The sequence below is a fragment of the Clytia hemisphaerica genome, unplaced genomic scaffold (genome assembly GCF_902728285.1).
Source record: "Clytia hemisphaerica strain Z4C2 unplaced genomic scaffold, Clytia hemisphaerica genome assembly, whole genome shotgun sequence".
NCBI classification, from domain to species: Eukaryota; Metazoa; Cnidaria; class Hydrozoa; order Leptothecata; family Clytiidae; genus Clytia; species Clytia hemisphaerica.
Window position 1 is genome coordinate 796,862 of NW_027104287.1, and position 6,000 is coordinate 802,861.

Here is a 6,000-nt window from a genome sequence, read left to right on the forward strand (position 1 = left end):
AAAAAAATTAACACTCGTGACTTCCAAGTATAACGTCTCGGTCTGTGTTATTCAAGAACATCGTAAGGAAAAATTAACCATGACGTCATATTGCTCACTTTCTGCATTGATAACTCTTTTACACTTGATTTTTACCCTATGAGATAATCCTTTTTTGAGATCTACATAAAATTTCCGATCCAACGATGTATAATGTGACCATTTTTGTGGAGGTTCAAATTTCACCTTAGGTTAACCCTGATGACGTCACAAAATCTTAAAAAGGCCTGGAAACGAGTAAAGGAGGTAGATAGAAAATGGCCAGTAAAACTTTTCTGAATCGTTTGGTGTTATATAACAAGTTACAAAAGGTTTTAGATTCTTCGCACTAAGATTTCTAAAAAAGTGGTGCAAATGAATGAATGCAAAGTAATGTTTTTTAACGAGTTTATTTCAAGGACCTGCTTGGCTTTGAATAGGATTCCGATGATCTTATCTTAGAGATTTTATTTTCAATGGTTTTAATATGTTTATTCCAGTTTAAGGATTCATCAATTATAACTCCAATGAAACTTGTATCTTAAACACGTTTAATCTCTGTACTGTTAACCTTTAAAGAAGGTAGGTCGTCAACTTTACTGCGTTTACAGAAAAATATGTTCTTTCTCTTTTTAACATTCAGGGATAATTTGTTAGTTATGAACCAGTCATTTATAAGATTGAGCTCATTATTTACAACTTCAAAAAGTGTTTTTAAATCTTTATTGGAATGGAAACTCACCATTGATAATAGTAGGACATCAACCAACAGGATCACTTCTTTATTTAATTATTCAACTAGAAGAACAATGTTAGGAACAATGTTAGTTGTTAGTGGTCCCAAAATTGATCCCTGAGGAACGCTGCAGTCAATTTCCCTCGTAGTCGTTGTCGAGTCGCCATATGCTACACATTGCTTACGTCCAGTTAAATAGTTTTTAAACCACTCTAAGTTGGCATATGTTATTCTGTATCGTTCAAGTTTTGAGATTAGTATGTCATGGTTAACAGTGTCAAATGTTTTTGAAAGGTCAAATAAAATACCAATGGTGAATTTATTTTTTTCGAAAGAATCTGAGATTTCACTGATTAATTCAAGTAGAGCGTGTTCAGTCGAGTGTTTTTGTTGGAAGCCAAATAGTTTTTGATACAGTCATTATAGAGACTGGAATAACAAATGATTTTTACTGAACTGATTTTTACCGATTTGTCAACTGCAAGTCTTGTCCGCAGTAATGACATTATTGTTCACCCTCCTTACACCATTAAAATGATTCTTCATAGCATTTTCATTCATTGCATTTCTCATCAAAATGCACTTATCCAGACTTATCCAATTCCCAAATGAGACTTTAAGTTTTCCTCCGAGATTCATCACTGTGAAAAAATTTCAGTTAAAAGATATCAAACAAAGTTATAAGCTGATTGACGTCTAAAAACGCTGTTTTCTGCCGTTTTTTGGGGTCAATCACTTATTAACTTTGTATCATAACTTAATATTGAATAAATATTTTGAAATTCCTTCACAGTGATGACCTCCTAAGATCAAAGAGACTCTTCAGTGAAAATGAAAGTTATAGCACTTTATTACAAGAAAGAAAAAAGATCTTCATTTTTTTCTTCTTTATTTTCATCTTCGTTTTTAGATTTTTTTTAAATTAAAGACTTTTTTATTTCCAATTGTTTCACTCACAAATATCTCTCCAACAATACCAAATTTTTAAAGATTGAAGAATTCCTTCGAAAGTTATAGGTAAAAGAAAAAAGAGTGCACACTTATCGTGAACAGACTTTAATCATACGTCGTTATAGTCTGAATCGCAGACCTCTATAGGTCTGCTTAATGATCTACCAACCGCTTTCCGATTCGGTTTTTTTTAATTCGATGTATTTTACAGAATCTTAGCGAGTAAATAATTTGATTGACATTGATGTGCGCGCAAAGACGACCGTTTCGAACGTTTTCAATAAAATGTTTACATTCGAAATTCGAATCCCAGACCAAAACAAAACAGAAAGAAAGATAAAAAACACTAATTAGATAAATTTAATTTCTAATCTTTTACAAAATCTCCACATTAAACAAGACAGGAGGAAGAAAAAGAAGCAAACTTCCTTCCGCCTACTTTTTTTCGAAATCCAAATATATTTTCCAATCTATGATTCGGTGCCTCACAGAAAATGTAAACATTACGTAATGTTATATTTGTAGACACTCGCCAGCTAAAAATGTCTTTACCCGTATATCGGCTAAAGGCGGCAATTCTCTGGACAAAGGAAATATCGCTTATTAAGCATCCTCTATAAGGAGCACGAATCCGTTAGTGAATGCCAGCAGCCTAACGTCGTTAAGACGTTATAAATTGCGAGAGAAATGCAAAAACATGCTATGTATAAGAAATTGAATATTGACACCAGAAATTTTCAAACTTCAACCTTCAACCTCAAAAAATTCACCGTGCCACCACGTGCCACCAAAAGATTTTCATACCACTTTGGAGTTATGAGACTCACGCCTATTATATTTATATCTCATAGAAATATTAGAAAGATATTCCCGACTGAAAATGTCGTGTCATTATAAGCATTTTGTTTGATTTTTTGCAAGTCTGATGATGTTTTTCTCACACCAGATTTCATAAATGTATCCGCTTGGTATTCTAGCATTTATTTTTCAAACATTTGGCCAGTAAAATTCCAAATAGAAAAAGATAGAACTTTTTAGAAATAAGAGTATTAATCTTTTTTCAAAATCAGAGTCCTTCGAGCTGCCATGACAGTTGGCCTTTGCGGACAAAGCCTGCATATCGATTGTTTTCTGAAACAATAGAAAACAATACTTCGCTCTCCACCGTTTCATTCGATGTTTATCTATATTCTCTATAATAAATCCATGGTCAAATGTATCCAAATGTATCCATTATTTGAGCGTTCCACTGTAGCTTTTCAGGGTTCTGACCCCTTGCTTTCCCAGCTCTTTTGGACCAGTTAGAATATTGTCACCATTGATTCTTTGTCGTCTTAGAAACCTGGGTATAATTTTTTTGATATGTGTGATAATTTTGGTTCTTGAAAACGTAATTTGCTGGGTTTATAGCAGCTCTTAGAGAGATGATATATATACCATATTGTATTCGTGCTAGGTCTTTTTCTGTTCCTGATAAAGCGTATACGAACACGAAAATTAACGAGATCAGACTGACCATAAGAAGTAGAACGCTGTTGATTACACGTTTCTCCTTTGCTGTCATGCGCACTGAGGTGCTTTGGATAGATTCGCTGACTGGTTGCGCTCTCTTATCTTCGTTGACCTCAATTACATCAATGTCATCGCCGTGAATGGAATTACTTGTTCCATTTATCGGTTTCTCGTTTCCGGCGCATGTTTCTTTTTTGGACTTCCACTGTTTCAGCAGTATTTGGTGAACACACAGATTGTTGTAATGTCACTTTGACTTTGAGAACATCTCTGTTGTTCTCAGTTATTTTCCGTGATTGTCTCAGCTCGCGAATAATCTATACATAGAATAGTGGCAAGGTGATTAAAAATAAAACAATTCAAAAGATATTTGTAAATGCAAATATTTTCATATTTATGAAAAATATTTTCATATTTATTAACATGAACATTGTAAGTGGATGAACACACGAGTACATGTATATCACACCAATGATAATGCGAGCTCGCTTCTTCGATAAAATACTCTCGTATTTAGCAGGTCTGGAAATCTTGATATAATTACTGATTGTGATGAAGACGATGACAAGTGACGAGGATATAAGACAAAGGAATAACAACCAAGCTGGAGATTGAATTAGAAATATTCAATGCTAACACGAGTCTCTCTTGATTTCCAAACCGTACGATGTTAGCTGAACGATATTTCCAAAGACAGTAACAAAGCTAGCATGTTTGTCATGCCCAATCAATGCGATTGGAATAAAAGCAATGGCGAAGTAAATAAACGTCTTTTCTTTCTGAAAAAATATCAAATGCTGGATAGGGTAAGAATTTATACCACATTTTTTAAATAAGAGAAAAAACAGGATAATTACCTACCTACCTACCTTCTAAAGTGTCCCATAAGGCTACAGAAAGGATAACAATAAAATGAGGACAAAATAATCTGTTTTCATTATCCAAAATGTGTGAAGTCCTTTCTAGATTAGCTCATTAGTTGTTTTTTTTTACTTTTGGCACAAAGATGCAAAATGGCAATGCCCAAAATGTGACGGAACCCGATTTTTGAAATAATTTGGTCCAAAAATAGGGTTTTTTGCAAAATTGGTTCGTTAGATCTAAACGTTTTTTCCCGGAAAATTCTTATTTCCCGTTAAAAAACCTTCAAGTCACAATCACGAGCTTTTGAAATTATGAGCAAAAGCAATTCTACTCTCCGCAGTTCTCCAATCGTTGTGTGTGAAAACAAGGAAATGACTTATTTTCAAGCTTCCAGCCAAAATCATGAGCTAAATTTACCTACCACCACCGCACACCACCGCAAGTAGTATTTCTTCGTTAAGATAGTCGATCAAACAAACAAAGCACGTTTCCAATTCCAAATTTGCTTGCGGACAATAGTATTGATTGTTTTTCCTATCACCTTTTAACCATTCAATGATGAGTGGCGGGCGGGCTTTTTATTTGATTTTTCCTTCTCATTATTCTATTTTGCTTCTGTGCTGGACATTATTATCTTTCTTTTCTAGTTATCTTTCTTTTCTAGTTCTATTTTTATCTGACTCTCATAATCAGGTAGGTCCATTCAACCTGTGGCTTGTTTAAACAAGCACAAGTTAAGAGAGACTTTTAAGAAGACTCTCTCTCTATCTTGCATTTTTCTTTGACAAAGCCAGTTCGCAAAACTTTTCCATTCAACATTTCTCATTCTTAATAACTTGATCGAGCAAAGTCAAAGTCAGTTTTTTCTGCTAACCGCAAATACAAAACGACTGTATTCTTATAAAATTCTGTGAAAGATATAAGAACCCTAGAGGGTATTCTTACAATTTGACCAATTTTAACCACAACTCTAACCCTGATATTTTTATAGAAGACATTCGTAGGGGTTCAGGTGAGGGGAATGAGGTACCACACCCTGTACCACACCCTAATATAAGAGTGGGTGGTGGGTGGAGGTATCTGGATGTAGGGACGTTGCTCGCGAGTAAGCAATAACGAGAGCAATCATTCTCCCACGTTCCACCAACGCTATACTGGTACAAAATTTAGAGAACGAACATTCCCCTTTTAGCAAAGTGCATCATACCCTTATACAATTTGTTGAATTCCTTATACAATTTGTTGAATTCCTTATACAATTTGTTGAATTTTAGACGATTTTATTTTAATTTCGTTACTGCGCAAGGCTGTATTTCGATGCAAGTATCTTAACGTCCTAATAACGAAAAAATATAAATAATTTATTTGGTCGAAATCAAGGTTAAAAAATAAGGTTGGAAGTTGGAAAATGGCAAGCAGGCAGAAACTGCTTCTGACGTATTCTTCTGACGTATTGGCGAAGGAGCGGATATAAAGTGAGATATTGGTGTAAGTCAAAGCTTTTCAAGACGACGACTTGAGCGATCTTGAGCAAGCACCGCCATTCTAACGCCTGATTTCTTTAAGCACCACCGCCTTTATTTATAGCCGTGAAAAGATCAAATATCCCAGGGCTTTAAACTGCAATTTCGTAATCGAAACCTTTTTTTGGCGTAGACCTCAGTTTAAAGAAATAACAATTCGGCGTGAAAATTGCATCGTTTCCACTAACTTCAGTGCACTTTAAAAAAATAAGTCGCCGTCGTGTAGACAAACCTTTAGTTTCGAACTTTCGAACGCTTTTGAACAATCGAACGTCATAAAATTCGAACGTCACGAAATTCGAATTTGAAATTCAAACAAGACGTGTGACAATGCTGGTGTAAAAAGGAATAAACCAGCTGCGCTGGAAGCTCCGGCTTAAGAGATTCAAAGATGTG